Source organism: Gadus chalcogrammus, chromosome 16, assembly GCF_026213295.1.
Source record: "Gadus chalcogrammus isolate NIFS_2021 chromosome 16, NIFS_Gcha_1.0, whole genome shotgun sequence".
Lineage (NCBI taxonomy): Eukaryota > Metazoa > Chordata > Actinopteri > Gadiformes > Gadidae > Gadus > Gadus chalcogrammus.
The window spans coordinates 2150870-2167618 of record NC_079427.1 but is presented as its reverse complement, the minus strand read 5'-3'; the positions used below and the strand labels follow the sequence as shown (position 1 = coordinate 2167618).

Below are 16749 nucleotides of genomic sequence, written 5' to 3'. Positions count from 1 at the left end.
GTGTCTTCATATGTGTGTGTGTGTGTCTTCATATGTGTGTGTGTTCATATATGTGTGTGTGTGTGTTCATATGTGTATGTGTGTGTGTGTGTCTGTGTTCATGTGTGTGTGTTCATGTGTGTGTGTGTCTTCATATGTGTGTGTGTGTGTGTGTGTGTGTGTGTGTGTGTGTGTGTGTGGTGTGTGTGTGTGTGTGTGTGTGTGTGTGTGTGTGTGGCGCTGGGCTACAGAGGGGCAGGTGAGGTATGCTGTGGTGGTCCCAGGGCCCACGGTGGAGGAGCCCCACCTGCCTGTGTTTCACTGACCCCCCCCCAACAGAGAGCCCCCACCCCCCCCCCCCCCCCCCCTGGGCGGAGGCTGCAGCATGCCCGCCGCTTTGATCACACGCTGCACCGCATGTTTACACCTCTCTGGCCTGTCACACATGCACAAACACACACTCGCACACACACATACGAACACACACACATACGAACACTTGCACACACACACATACGAATACAAACAAACACGTACTGTATATGAACACACACACAAAAGACCATTAGAACACTTGCACACACACACAGGAACACAAACACACACACACACACGCATTTGAACTCAAACACACACACACACACACACACACACATATGAACACACACACACACGCATTTGAACTCACACACACACACACACACACACATGAACACGCACAGTCGCACACACACGAACACAAACACACACATATGAACACGCACACACACACACACACACACACACACACACACACACTTCTCAGCTGCTCCTGGTCAGCCCCCCCGCCCTAACATATCAGGGCCCAAAATAGCTGCAGGTGAAAAAAAGATGGCGGCAGTAAAAGCAAAGTGGACAAGAGATGGCTTGTTAAACTTATATCAAAGGTGGCGTTTTCTTTCATTTTCCTCCTCTTCTCGAACGTCCCCTCACCCCCCTCTGCAGCCCCAAACGTACTCACTCGTAAATCAGCTAAATTAACTAGGACCCCCCCCCCCCCAATTGTGTGCGTGTGTGCGCGCGCATGCATGTGTGTGTTATACCTACAAGACTGTATAAAAAATAGCTGCCCTCACACACACATTCACACACACACATTCACACACACACACACACACACACGCACACGCACACACACACACACACACACACACACACACACACACACACACACACAGCATTACCCCCCACCCTCTAGCCCACTAAAAACACGCTGAGGCCCGGGACGTGCTGGGAGCCTGTGCTTGGACAAGATCCACTGCCAAGCGCAGGCTGCACCAGTGTTTACAATAATAAGAGAAGCCATCCATTTCTCAGCTAACATCTTGAGGCAGCCCGGGAAGAGGAGGGGGGGGGGGGGGGATGCAGCTCAATGTATACACCAGACTGTAATGAAGCAGGACATATGATATTGGCCAAAGGAGCACTTTTGGAATTGTGCTTACCTAATGCTTTTAACACATTGGGCCGTTTGACTCAGTCAGCCCGCAGGAGAGAAGTGTGTGTGTGTGTGTGTGTGTGTGTGTGTGTGTGTGTGTGTGTGTGTGTGTGTGTGTGTGTTAAGGAGAGGACCGCTGAGACGCATACTCAATGAAGATTTGTGTACCGATGCGACAAATGAGATCAAATGAGATGGCCGAAAAAAAATCCTCTGGCTTTACAGCGTCGTCACGCAGCGAGGAGTGAGGTACATTAGGGGGGGCTCTGAGGGGGGGGGGCGATACCTCTCCCTCTCTCCCCAGAGGGCTCTCCTCAGTCCACCTCTCTCCCCCACCCAGGTAGCAGGGTCAGACGTTCCCTGCTACCTGGAGTGGGTGGGTGAGCGAGTGACTGACTGAGCGGGCGAGTGAGTGAGTGAGGGGGGGGTGAGTGAGGGAGTGAGGGGGTGAGTGACTGAGTGACTGAGTGAGTGAGAGAGCGAGTGACTGACTGAGTGGGTGGGTGAGCGAGTGACTGACTGAGCGGGCGAGTGAGTGAGTGAGGGGGGGGTGAGTGAGGGAGTGAGGGGGTGAGTGACTGAGTGACTGAGTGAGTGAGAGAGCGAGTGACTGACTGAGTGGGTGGGTGAGCGAGGTGACTGACTGAGCGGGCGAGTGAGTGAGTGAGGGGGGGGTGAGTGAGGGAGTGAGGGGGTGAGTGACTGAGTGAGTGACTGACTGACTGACTGAGCGGGCGAGTGAGTGAGTGAGGGGGGAGTGAGTGAGGGAGTGAGTGGGTGAGAGAGTGGGTGGGTGAGCGAGTGACTGACTGAGCGGGTGAGTGAGTGAGTGAGTGAGTGTTAGTAGGATGGGGGCTCGTGTGGAAGGCAGAGGAGTGTTTTAGGCCGCAGAGCGCTAGTGGACGTGGTGGTGGGCGGATAGATATGGAGACTGGTTCTACTGGAGCCAGCAGGGATGGGCCTGGGCCTGGCCCCGCGCCAAACCTAGTCTGATCTGCTGGCCTGGGCTGCAGAGGGAGAGGGAGAGGGAGAGGGAGAGGGAGAGGGAGAGGGAGAGAGAGAGAGAGAGAGAGAGAGAGAGAGAGAGAGACGGTGGTGATGCAGGCAGGATGGGTGGAGGGGGCTGGGCATGTGGGTTGTGAAGAGCAGGGGGTCCGTCTGCAGGGGAGGAGGGGGGGGGTCGGTCTGGGGGTCGGGGGTCTGGGGAGGGGGGGAGTCGGTCTGGGGGGGAGGGGGTCCAGTCCGGGGGTCGGTCTGGGGGGGGGGGGGCGGTCTGGGGGTCGGGGGTCCGTCTGGCTGCTGGACCAGGTCGGTCTATAATGGGCGTCTTTGTGGCCAGAGGGAAGGTGACAGACATGACTCAGCTGAGCCCTGGGGGGGGGGGGGGGGGGAGACCCCTCAAACCCAACAGTGAGCTCATACACACGGGGAGACGCCGCCCCACTCAGCGGGTAGACCGGGCCGGGCCCTGGAACAGACCCACACACACACACACACACACACACACACACACACACACACACACACACACACACACACACACACACACACACACACACACACACACACACACACACACACACACACACACACACACACGTATACATGCACACAGACACACACACAATTATTCACCTTCTCACACACAAACATGTAAATACAGGCACGCACACACACACAATTATACACACACAAGATTATAAAACACAGAGACACAAACAATCACAAACACACACACTCACACAACCTGGTACAGCAACGGTCGCACACACACGTGCACTAAACACACACGCGCTCGTGCCAGCGGTGTGTCCAGGGTCAGAGGTCGCAGCCGCGGCGGTGTGCTGCGTGGGCCCTTTGTGCGCCGAGGTGTGCATCAACGCCTCCTGGGAAACACACGCACCCCCGCCACCGGACACCCTGCTCATGTGGGAGCGTGCTCCCCCTCCCTCCCTCCCTCCCTCCCTCCCTCCCTCCCCCCCCCTCCCTCCCTCTCCCCTGGGCCGGGCCGTTCTGGGACTGGGTCCGCGGTGAGAGGACAATTAGACCCTGATCCACCGCACCCCCACTAGGACCCCGACCACAAGGGATACCGGGTGTAAACACACATGGAATAGAGCCCTCTCCCCCCTCCCTCTCTCACCCTCCCTCCCTCCCTCTCTATCTATCTATCCCCCCTCCCTCTCTCCCTCCCTCCCTCCCTCTCCCTCTCCCTCTCTCTCTCTCTCTCTCTCCCTCTCTCTCCCTCTCTCTCCCTCTCTCCCCCTCTCCCTCTCTCCCTCCCTCTCCCTCCCTCTCTCCACATGTTCTCCATTAAGACTGGCAGGTGTTGCAAGCCTGCGTTTCCCTCCATTGTATCCGAGTACGGTTACGACGGGCCTGCTCAAGGGCAGAGGGGGTTTCAAACCCCCCTCCAGCTGTACCTGGTCTTCCCTCTACGGGGCCGACCTAGGGGGGCTCCTTGTGTTTCTCTCCCCCGTTCCCCCCGTCGTTAGATTAGCAGCGGAGAACTCGAAGCCGTGCCGACCCAAACGGCCGCCTTCGAAAGTCCCGCTGAAGAAGACTTGAAGAGCGGCCTGGCGCAGGAAACACTGATTGAAACAACAGGTGCACACAAAAAACAAAAGAGCTGTAGGAAAAAATGGGGGAGGAGGCACCGACAGAGTGAGGGGAGGAGCGGGAGAGTGTTGGAGGGAGAGACAGTAAGAGAGGGAGAGAGATGGACAGAAAGAGCGAGAGAAACTGAGTGTCTCTCCCAGTGTCAGTAAATAATAGATTGCTTCCTGCTCATCCACAGCCTCCCCACCTGAGGCAGTGTGTTGTGGAGAGAGGCTGACCGGGGTTGGGGTTGGAGAAGGGGGTGGAGACGGGGGTGGAAGGGGGAGCTCCCGAAAGGGTTAAAGACACATGTTGGGGTCTAAGAGCTCCCCACGGAGCAATCTGCCGAATCAGCCCCACTGCTTCAGAGACGTTAACCATGTCCGCCCTGACCACGGGCCAGCGGCCTCCTGTCTCCACGCGACTCGTCGGCACGCCCGTCAGCCGGGAGACGTGGGAGCTCCGCCCATCCTCCGCCCGGCCCCGCCTCCCTCCCCTCCCGTTGCCCCGTGTGTTTCTGGTCAACGCTACGCCCCTCCGGGACAAAGGGAAGGACACCTGAAGCCGGGGCCGACCGATAGGAACGCAGAACGGACGCTCAGCCAGGGAACGACATCTCAACTCACCAAGAAGACATTTGCGTGGATATACCAACGGAGGACGTGAATCGCTCCACTGTAAACAAGCACTTATCCGCAGCGTCGTCGCCGCGGCTCCGAGGTCCTCTCTCTCCGCGCTGGAGCCCGCCCCCGGTGCACCGAGCCAGAGCCAGAGCCAGAGCCAGAGCCAGAGCCAGAGCCAGAGCCAGAGCCAGAGCCAGAGCCAGAGCCAGAGCCAGAGCCCGCTCAGTTCCTTCCAGGTCAGCGCTGCTGCTCACCGCATCTCCCCGGGCTATTGTGGATCTGTGCAAGCCCTCGGGGGGCAGACTTTTGCAACCGCAGCTAGGCCAGAGTGTGTATGCAATCAGGCCTGTCTGAGTGGCCAGCAAGCCGTCCCTGCACGGCGCCAGCTGGCCGGGCCCAGCACGACCTGGCCGGGCCCAGCACGACCTGGCCGGGCCCAGCCAGGGAGCGTGCGCGGGACGGGGCCTGGCTTGAGGGACGGGGCATGGCGTGCGGGTACCGGTACACGCGCAAGGGACGCGTCAATACATAGAAAGATGAACTGAAGACCATGCAACCAGAAGGGGAACCAAGCCATTTGCTTAGGGACTGGGATGTAGAGTGGTGGAGGCTTCAGATATGGCTCAGGGGACCTTAGACATGTCTTTGTTTCAGAATGTGACCTGATGGGGTCAGATATGCGTTTGGGCTGCTAGGGACAAGCTGAGGTGCGTTTTGGGGTAATCTCCATATGTGCAGTACCTTAGGAGGTATTACTAAAGCTGGAAGTGTATCGGCGCCTGAAGTCCTGGTAGGAAGTACTGTCGTGTCATGCACTGCTGAACTACAGAAGGAAAGTATCTAAGGGTTTCAATGAAGCTAATGAAGCAAACTTATGTATATCAGTTCCGATACTTGTCATTATTCATAATCGCACACCACCACACTGCTTGATGATTTAAAAGAGCTTCTCAGGGAATAAGCAACTAGAATTGAGCTCTCGACGAGTGAAGTCATAGCGAATAAAATAGGCAACAAAAGATGATTACGTCTCAATTGGTGACTGATTGACTGAATCATCTCCTTTGTTCTGAACTCCCCACCATAGCCTGCTGTGACTCTGTCTGTCCGTCTGTCTGTCTCTAGGTCTGCGTGTTCTTTGTAATTGAATACACATCAGGGAGCACGGGCGGTATGACAGCATGGAAGGCGAGCCTCGATGCAGCACGCTCACAGCCCGCGCGCCGCTACGCCTCCTCAGACCCTAAAGCACCGAGTACCCAACGTAAGTGTACTCCTCCACGTATAGACACAGAGTCCTCCCTGCATCGTAGACTATACTTACCCCCGGCCGCTGCCACCGGAGTGCAGCGGGGAGGGCTTGTCGGGCTCCCAGCGTCGGTTGGTGGAAGAAGCGCTGTGACCTAGTACCCCGGTCTGGGGCTAGTCTAGAGGGGTACAGCCCCCAGCTTTGATGACCTAGTACCCCGGTCTGGGGCTAGCCTAGAGGGGTACAGCCCCCAGCTTTGATGACCTAGTACCCCGGTCTGGGGCAAGTCTAGAGGGGTACAGCCCCCAGCTTTGATGACCTAGTACCCCGGTCTGGGGCAAGTCTAGAGGGGTACAGCCCCCAGCTTCTATGATCTAGTGCCCCGGTCTGGGGCAAGGCCAGAGGGGTACAGCCCCCAGCTTCTATGATCTAGTGACCCGGTCTGGGGCTAGTCTAGAGGGGTACAGCCCCCAGCTTTGATGACCTAGTACCCCGGTCTGGGGCTAGCCTAGAGGGGTACAGCCCCCAGCTTTGATGACCTAGTACCCCGGTCTGGGGCAAGTCTAGAGGGGTACAGCCCCCAGCTTTGATGACCTAGTACCCCGGTCTGGGGCAAGTCTAGAGGGGTACAGCCCCCAGCTTCTATGATCTAGTGCCCCGGTCTGGGGCAAGGCCAGAGGGGTACAGCCCCCAGCTTCTATGATCTAGTGCCCCGGTCTGGGGCAAGGCCAGAGGGGTAAAGAGGAAGGGAGGGAGGGAAAAGTAGTTAGTAAAGGAAAAGACAGAGAAATGGGAAGACAGCAAAAAAGCAAGAGAAACCGGGGGGGGGGGGGGGGGAGAGAGAGAAAACCAGACCGTGAGGAGGAAACACAGAGAGGGAGGGACAGAAGAGACAGTGCTAGAGAGAGAGGCAGAGAGAGAGAAAAAAAGAGAGAGAGAGAGAGAGAGAGACAGAGAGAAAAAGAGAGAGAAAAAAAGAGAGGCAGAGAGAGACAGAGAGAGAGAGAAAAAGAGAGAGAGAGAGAGAGAAAGAGACAGAGAGAGACGGAGACAGACACAGAGACAGAGAGAGAGAGAGAGAGTGTAATGATCTGCACATGGTGTGATGTTGGAGCCTCAGCCCAGTAACTATAGACACATGCTGGGGCCTCCTGGGACTCATCAGCAGGATACAGCTGTGAGCTGGCCAGCAGAATTCTATTAGCACCAAAGACGCACACACACACACACACACACACACACACACACACACACACACACACACACACACACACACACACACACACACACACACACACACACACACACACACACACACACACACACACACACACACACACACACACAGGTTGGCTAGTCCACTGTTGCAGCGTGTTACATAAGGAACAATATACAGGATTAGGCCTACAATAACACTCTTAACGTCTCTGACAGTAGGACTAGAAGACACTTGACCAGTAAAACTAAACCCAGGACTGTTTAAAAGCGAAGGCCCCCTCCGGAGACCTGGACCGGCACGGCCTCCGTCGCAAAGACCTCCGTGTGTGAAACATACACAAGCTCAACTATGTTCAAGTCAAGAAGCCATCTACAACACACACACACACACACACACACACACACACACACACACACACACACACACACACACACACACACACACACACACACACACACACACACACACACACACACACACACACACACACACACACACACACACACACGAGTTCTATGACCGGGCAATGGAAGCGAACACATCCATTAGGTCATGCCATCGGGTTGGAGCAGGTCATTGAGTTAAGGTCCAGCTCTGCTTTGATCCTGCAACACATCGGACACATGTGCAACCTTACGGGGACGAGCCAAACTTTAAGTCCATTTATCTGTATGTAACTCACCCCCCCCTCCCTCTCCCCCTCCCTCTCTCTCCCCCCCCCCTGGCCCCCAGGTCCCCTGACAGCTCGTAATGACCTTTGGGGCTTGTCCCAACAGGCAGAGTCCAGCCTGTATAAATAGGCACACCAAACTCAAGTGATACAGCAGTGTGTGTGTGTGTGTGTGTGTGTGTGTGTGTGTGTGTGTGTGTGTGTGTGTGTGTGTGTGTGTGTGTGTGTCAGCAGGCTACCGTGCTCCCCGTCAGCCCACCTCCAGTCTAAACTTGTTTGCCAGGCCAGCCCCCTTTTTTTTTCCTTCACTTTTTTTCTTCGCTCCTCATCAAGCTGCAGCGTCCACGCTTATATTTAACCTGGAGCGTTCTCGTTCCCGCTCTCCTTCTCCCTCCCTCCATTGTTCTCGCCGTCTCGGTGTTTCGGACGCCGGGGGAGCGTGACCTGCGTGGTCAGGGAGTGACGGATGCGACAGAGCGCTGCGGGGGATTGACGCGCCCTCCGCCGCACCGCCGTTCGCTCCGGGCACCGACGGCGTGCGGTGAGGGGTACGTCCGCCACGCCTCCCTGTGCCAGTCTTACAGGATATACTGGAAAGTTCCACCTAATCTCTTCCACCCTTTCCCCCCTCAGCTCTTTCTTAACCCCCCCCCCCCTCCCCCTAAGCTGAACTCCAGAAAGGTGTAAAAGTCATACAACGTCAACAAGTCCCTCACTTGAACCCGTGCGTGCGCGCACACGCACACACAGCAGGGTTTATCGTCTGCGAGTAAGGGCCGGAGCGTGTGGCGTTCCACACACCACGCCACGGTAACACAGAGCCCAGAAAGCCAACACCTGGCCTGGGAGGACGACCTACTTAGAGGAGAGAGACACGTCGTGAGGAGGAGAGGGCCAGGGAAGTGTGCGTGTGCGTGTGTTTGTGCGTGTGTGTGTGTGTGTGTGTGTACTGTGCACATGGAGTGTCTCAGTGTCTTTTCAGACCTCCACTGACGGGGGGGGGAGGGAGGGAGGTTCATCTCGGTGCAGAAACACAGTGAGATGGACACACGTTCCACTCCACTTTTATAAACACTTTTCAGAGACCGACTGGCCCTTTTCCCCCGGGCTTTGCGCTCCTGGCTCCAGGCTCTGCACTCCGGGCCCCATGCTCCGGGCTCCGGGCTTTGCACAACAGGGTTTGCACTCAGGACTCCTGACTCCGGGCTCCGGGCTCCGCGCTCCGGGCTCCGGGCTTTGCACTCCGGGCCCCATGCTCCGGGCTCCGGACTTTGCACTCCGCGCTTTACGCCCTGGTCTCCAGGCGCTGACGAGGGCGGGGGTGTTGCTGGTGGCGGATCACTCGGCGCAGGGGGGGGGGGAGAGCACGCTCCTCCATTGAGTGGGGAGGAGCGAGAGACCAAGAGAAGGGAGGAGGAGGAGGAGGAGGAGGAGGAGCGGCGATATAGAAAAAGGGAGGGAGTGAGAGAAGAGTGAGAGCAACAGGGAGAAGTTTGTGTGTGTGTGTGTGTGTGTGTGTGTGTGTGTGTGTGTGTGTGTGTGTGTGTGTGTGTGTGTGTGTGTGTGTGTGTGTGTGTGTGTGTGTGTGTGTGTGTGTGTGTGTCAAGGGGGAGGGAGGGGGAGGGGGAGGGGGAGGGAGGAGGGCTGGCCCTGCACAGTTGCCTGGGGAGAAAACTTCTCTGCTGCTGACTCAGGACTCTCTTTGTTTGACAATGCTCTCGCGCTTTCGCTGTCTCTCTCTCTCTGCCACACACACACACACACTTTCTCGGTTTTTCCCCGTTGCGTTCAGTAACTACCCCCTTTCAAACGTGAACACTCAAGGCGCTGCTATCCCTCCGTGCTACTTGCATGCAGCCCTGCTACATCTGCCATTTCCTTCTGCCCTGCCCCTCATGCAGAAAATCCATACACACTCTATAACTAAACTATAACTCTCTCTCTCTCTCCCTCCCTCTCCCCCTCCCCCTCTCCCTCTCATGAACACTACCCACCCTCCCTCTGGCTGTCTCACTCTCACTCTATTCCTCTCATCAACACACTCTCCCTCTCTACCCTCCCTCTGGCTCTGTCTCACTCTCACTCTATTCCTCTCATCAACACTCTCTCCCTCTCTACCCTCCCTCTGGCTCTGTCTCACTCTCACTCTATTCCTCTCATCAACACTCTCTCCCTCTCTACCCTCCCTCTGGCTCTGTCTCACTCTCACTCTATTCCTCTCATCAACACTCTCTCCCTCTCTCCCCTCCCTGTCTCACTCTCACTCTATTCCTCTCATCAACACTCTCTCCCTCTCTACCCTCCCTCTGGCTCTGTCTCACTCTCACTCTATTCCTCTCATCAACACTCTCTCCCTCTCTACCCTCCCTCTGGCTCTGTCTCACTCTCACTATTCCTCTCATCAACACTGTCTCCCTCTCTACCCTCCCTCTGGCTCTGTCTCACTCTCACTCTATTCCTCTCATCAACACTCTCTCCACCCTCCCTCTGGCTCTGTCTCACTCTCACTCTATTCCTCTCATCAACACTCTCTCCCTCTCTACCCTCCCTCTGGCTCCGTCTCACTCTCACTCTCTGTATTCCTCTCATAAAGTCTTCTCTCTCTCACTCCCTGTCCTGCCCGCTTCTGTTCTTCCTTTCGTTCTCCCTCTCTCGCCCTCTCCTTTCCCTCGCTTTCTGCCGTGTCATTTTCCTTGCCCCCCCCCGCCACCACCACATCATGTGACAGTCCCAGATACAGGCCAGCAGCAGCCTAATAGGTCCACACTGGTTTCTCTGGCCCTTTCACGCTCCACCAGCAGAAGCCCAGGATCAGCATGGGGACTCTCAGCCGTTTTATTCCCTTCCAAGCAGCAGCCATTTCCAGATGCTGGCCCGTGGTGGGCAACAGACTGCCAAGCGGGCTCGGGTGTACGCTGTTAGGCAGTACAGACGCAGGAAAGAATACAATGTAACAACAAAAAAAAAAGGACAGCCATCGGGGAAGACAGAAGCCGGGCCGAACTGGGCTAATTAGGGCGGCTGGGGAAAGCTAGAAGCTCCGAGGGGCAAGAAAGAAAGTAAACGAACACTTGTGGGCTGATGGACGCTGCAGACGGACAGCTAACTGCTGGTTAGGTTCTAGAAAGACTGCAGGCAGAGGGAGGGGGAGAGGGGAGAGGGGAGAGGGGAGAGGGGAGAGAGGAGAGAGAGAGAGAGAGAGAGAGAGAGAGAGAGAGAGAGAGAGAGAGAGAGAGAGAGAGAGAGAGAGAGAGAGAGAGAGAGATTCCAGCTGGACATGATTCCACTCCTGGGGGGATGATCCAGAGTTTGGCTCTCAGAGCTCCAACTCCTTGTCCAGGACAGGGGGAGGTGGAGGACAGACCAGCACACCCTCAGGAGCGAAGGAGGAGGAGGAGGAGGAGGAGGAGGAGGAGGAGGAGGAGGAGGAGGAGCAGGAGGAGGAGGGAGGAGGAGCGCAACTCAGCAAGACAAGGACGTAGGGGGTGTACAAGCACCGTCTGAAAGTAAACACAGAGCTGTGGAAGGAGATTCTCTCTCGCTCTCTGTGTCTCTGTGTATATGCGTGTGTCTGTGTGTCAATTAGGCCACAAATAAACAAATGAAAGGCATGCAGTGGAATTCATTCACGGGGGGTTGTCAGAAACACATACTGCCACAGTGTGCTTCAGATGAAACAAGGAGGAGACAAACGCCAGTGCCTGCCTGCTTCATTCACTTACAGCTAATGGGACCATAAGACAAGACAGCAGAGTCGAGGAAAAAAAACAGAGAGGCTCAGCTGTTTATGATCACACACACACACACACACACACACACACACACACACACACACACACACACACACACACACACACACACACACACACACACACACACACACACACACACACACACACACACACACACACACACACACACACACAAAAATAAGCTCTTATTAGGAGCAACGCTGCCATTAGGAGCAAATTAATTTAAACACAGCAATTATGCTGACGCATCATTTCCCGGTACTTGGACAGGGGCATATAAGAAGGAATCTGAATTTCCAATTCCATGGTCAGGGGGAAAAATAATAAGTCACGCATTGTACCCACATTTAAGGTCCCTGGCTGCTCCTGTGTGATAGGCCTGTTAGAGGAGACCCAATGAGCGGTCGATCCAATCCAGTCTGGGAGTACGTATGGAGAAGAGTCGGGGGGGGACTGGCGAGAGCTAGGTCCTTGATTCCGTTCCCAAGGTCCGCGGTGCACCTGCATGCGCCGGCTGCTCTATTTACACCACCGTCTGACGGGATTCACAGCAGGGGGCTTTTGATAAAACGCTCCGCTGAGAAACAGAAAACGAAAAAAGCTGACCAAAAAAAGGCGACACAAATGAAAAGTAGCGGAAAGAAGAAACGGTTTAAGACTTAATTAATTGTTATGTGAGAGATTTAGGAGCAGACCGCCTAACGTGTCATCGAATGGATGCCACGGGATAGACCCACAGCCTGCGTCGGAACCCAGAGCAGAAGGAAGGGGTGCTGCCTAGGGCACCCGCTCCGCTTGTGGCCCAGAAGGTTCTCTCCGTGCCATCGTAACAAACGTTGTGGCGTTCCCGGGGCAAACTCTCTTCTGTGCTACGGAATCGCTAAACGTCCACGAGGTCCCCGTTGTGTAGATGGACAGGCCTGACTTATTAAGGTACGGCCACACTGAACACGTTACGTGTGTTAGAGGCGTAGAAGGCATTTTTCGGCATTTTTGCATAGGGAACCATTACGCGCCCAACGCATCTGGCAAGTAGCCGTGTAATAAGCGGGATAATGTTTAGAACGTCGCTGGTCATTATCGAAAAATAAGCCCCTTCAGGGCGAAGCAAGTCACCTCCGCTGTGCGTCGGTGTCCTGTACGTCTTGCTGTCGGGGCTTATTTTCCCGATAATGACCGGCGCTCTATACATTATTCCTTACATATATATTTAGCACAGTAGGCCCAAGTAACAAATGTGTACAAAGTAACACATGTATTCAAAGAAAAGTCGGGTTGAAATCGGGCTCTGGCTCATAATTACAGTTAATGTGTCAGGCCGGGCTCGGACAGAAAGTGCACGGGCTCGGGCCGGGTCGGGCTTGATTTTCTGGGCCCGATCTAAGCTTTATCATGCACCCAAACAAGGTTTGGCGTTTGGGTTTCCTACTCTCCTCGAACTCCGAGAACAAATACAGCGCAGCGATGGAGGTGATCTCAGCCATGTTTGTGGAGCAAAAGAAAAGTAGCTGGGGGAAATAAGTGTTGGGCGGGCTCAACCAGCTGCGTAGGCGCGTTGAACCATCTTTGTGACACACAATGATCAAGCGTCAGGTTAGGCGCGTTACGCGTGTAAAACTTGCGAGCATAACGTGTTCAGTGTGGCCGTACCTTTAAGGGCTGATTATGGTCCCACCCACGTTCACGCGAGGCAAGGGGGTTACGGACCCCTTACGTCCGTGCGGACTCTCCTTGACTCCACCGCAAGGGCCTGACGTGCGCCTCCCATAAATCGTAACCTTCCGTTGAGGCGACGCAGCGGCGAGGGCTGTGATTGGTCCGCTCGCTAAAACCCGACGCAGAACCGTAAAGGTTCACGACCGCGTCGGAGCGTCTGCGTGGTCGTTGCGTTGCGGGAACGTGGAACCATAATCAGCCCTTTACAGTGGGAGGGGAATGATAAGTGCTTGGGGGGGAGAGCTGGGGGGGAGAGAGGGAGGCATGGTGGGGGGAGGTGAGCTGGTGGGGAGAGAGGGAGGCATGGTGGGGGGAGGTGGGCTGGTGGGGGTGGGGGGGCTTGCCTGGCACAATAAGTCCCACTTGTTAGCCAGTGACACAGTGTCAGGGATCGTGACAGGGTCCAGACGCTAGACAGCAGCTGCAGCGCCTTGTAAACAGACTGCTGTCTCGCAGGCACATTTGCACGGCCCTGCTCACACACGCTAGCGCTCACACAAATACACACACACACACACACACACACACACACACACACACACACACACACACACACACACACACACACACACACACACACACACACACACACACACACACACACACACACACACACACACACACACACACAGGCATGTGGGCACATGCATTCGCTAAGGGTTTGGCGGATAGATACTGAGTTATTGTGTCTCACAGCCCTTGTAAAAGGGACAGTGTAGTGCATTGTGTCCGCTGGGATTCTATAGCCCCAGAATGGGGACACACACACACACACACACACACACACACACACACACACACAAACGTGGAGACCTATGCCAGATCTATTAACCAGCAACAGCACAGATGAACTCTCAGGCTAACCTTCCCCCATCGCTTGTCTTTGTGTGTGCTTGCTTATAAACTTTTGCCTCTGCCTAAACTCTATGCCTGCATGAATATGTGTGTGTGTGTGTGTGTGTGTGTGTGTGTGTGTGTGTGTGTGTGTGTGTGTGTGTGTGTGTGTGTGTGTGTGTGTGTGCAGAAGGAAAGGGGGGGGGGGGGGGGGGTGGTGGAGGGAGGTAGTTGAGGAGGGGTGAGTGTGTTTCGCACACTAGACCCTCCCCCTCCCTCAGCAGTGATAATGAAGGGGGGTAAACGCACTACATCTGTCCCGTGGAGCGTGGAGGGAGACGGGGGAGTACGAGGGAGGGAGGGAGGGAGGGAGGGAGGGAGGGCTGGACAGGGAGGCGGAGGAGGGCGGGGGTGAAGGGGTTAAACGTGCAGAGCTGCTCCTGCTGAGTCAGCAGCAGTACGTTAAAGTGCGAGGCTTCATCGCAGCAGATACAGAATGAAACTCCCGCCCATTAGTCACGCCAGTGACTGCAGCGGCTCCGCGCCGCTCAGCTTAACCCTCGCTGCGCCGCCAGGCACCTCCAGGCACCTCCCCCCCAGCCCGGCGCACACACGCGGCCGCGGGCGTACGGCTCAGCGACGAGGCCCGGGTTACAGCGCGACGGCGCCTGGACCTGAAGGACTCTGATCTGGGAGGGACCGGGGGGAGTGAGAGTGACGGAGACGGAGGGGATTCTTTTGTCGAGCGTCTTCTTCTGCGAAGCGCCCGCACCGCGATACAGATTACGATATCAGTTTTTCGAGAGAAGGGGAAGATGTCCAGACCTCATTCAGAGTAGAGCCGCAGACAACCCTGATGAACGGAAGTCCAGGCTGCACGTTGAACGACTTGCGTTGTTCAAATGGATGCCGGCCGGAATTCCGTGCGAAGCGTGGCTGCATTTGCCTGTAAAGCGGCCATGTTCACTACTAACTACTGTAATGACCGCTACAGAGAGCCAATCAGGACAAGGGCTGAGAGTCAATTAACGATCCAGATCCACGTAAGGGCATCTGCGACTATAGGCTACACATGTTAAGATCACACGTTAAATTGGAGGAGATATGTTGTATCTCCTCAAACACACGATACACTTGCTTCTGCACACATCTGTGTTGGGACAGCCTCCTCTGTAGTGGTGGTTGAATCTGAGTCAATCGGATTCAAAGAACCGAATCCTTACATTCACCCATGAGTCACGAGTCCGTGGTCTAAATTAACCCAAATCTTTCGGTTCTGGCTGCTACGGACGACATTATTAAAACAATGCACGAATGTCATCAAACTGTAGGTCTATAACAACATTAACACATCCGTTTTTCATCTGCATAGTAACTTAGATTAAGCATACGGACCCGGAGCTGCCAGCTGCGTGGTTGAATAAGAACTTCCTGTAGACAGAGCTGTACACAGATCCAGATCCATAGACTGAGCGAATTCATGGGTTGGATTCGTATCCGGTTGAGTGAAAGACTAACTCAAAGCTCTCAGTTGAAATGGGTCGGACTCGTATCCGGTTGAGTGAAAGACTAACTCAAATTACTCATATTGAATGGGTCGGACTCATATCCTGTTGAGTGAAAGACCAACTCAACGGACTCATACTAAATGGGTCGGGCTCGTACTGAATGTAAATCGTTAAACTCTTTTGTTACAAAGGCATTATTTTACGGACTGTCCACTTAGTTATTTGCAAAGTGAATTTCCTTATAATATTCCTTTCCAATATCAAATATGTTCCTTATCAGCTCGTTGACAGCTGAGTTAAACCAAAACCATTGACGTTATTTTGGATAGCCTCTTGAAATTTGTTTATTGTAAACATGACAATTAATTAAATTAAGTAAGAATAAAAAATAAGTATCTATTCACAATTTCCGAAATTACATATTTAATTCTGATAAGCTGCCTAACCAGCCAAGCCTATCATGTTACAATTTGTTCAATGTATCTAGGCTTACTGTGTGTGTGTGTGTGTGTGTGTGTGTGTGTGTGTGTGTGTGTGTGTGTGTGTGTGTGTGTGTGTGTGTGTGTGTGTGTGTGTGTGTGTGTGTGTGTGTGTGTGTGTGTGTGTGTGTGTGTGTGTGTATTTCCCCTGGATATCCTCAAAACTGCATTACAGTGGTTTGCTGTGAGCGTGCGCATTAGGCACTAGGGAGTGGGCTGCTGGGCTCATTCAGCGACAAAATTTCAACTGATTCAGATTCAAAGGACTCAAAAGATTCGGATCTTTTTAGTGATTCACTCAAAGGACTATGAATCTTCTAAGTTAATCGAAATTCCCATCACTACTCCTCTGACGACCCCCCCTCCCCCCCAACCTCCCCAACCCCCCCAATACACACAAAAAAACATTTTATCCTAATTAGATGAAAACGGAGCCTGACCAGCGTGCCGATCGGGGCAGGGACCCAGGGCCGGCTGCTCGTTGTCATCACAGCGGCTTTGATACGACAACCCACCGACACACTCCAGGCACACGCGGCAGGAGGCTAACCTCCCCCCCATTAGTGTCCACCCCCCCCCTCCCCCCCCCCTTTTTCTATACGAGGTACTAACGAACCAATCAACATGCTCAACCCCTCATTTCTT

The 16749-nt window shown here is 54.6% G+C and overlaps 1 protein-coding gene across 2 annotated transcripts in view; it reads right to left on the bottom strand.

The window, feature by feature from the left end:
• ift80 (intraflagellar transport 80 homolog (Chlamydomonas)) overlaps positions 1 to 16749 on the bottom strand; it is a 46624-nt gene that overhangs the window by 20677 nt on the left and 9198 nt on the right. The gene's annotated exons all lie outside the window — the stretch shown is intronic.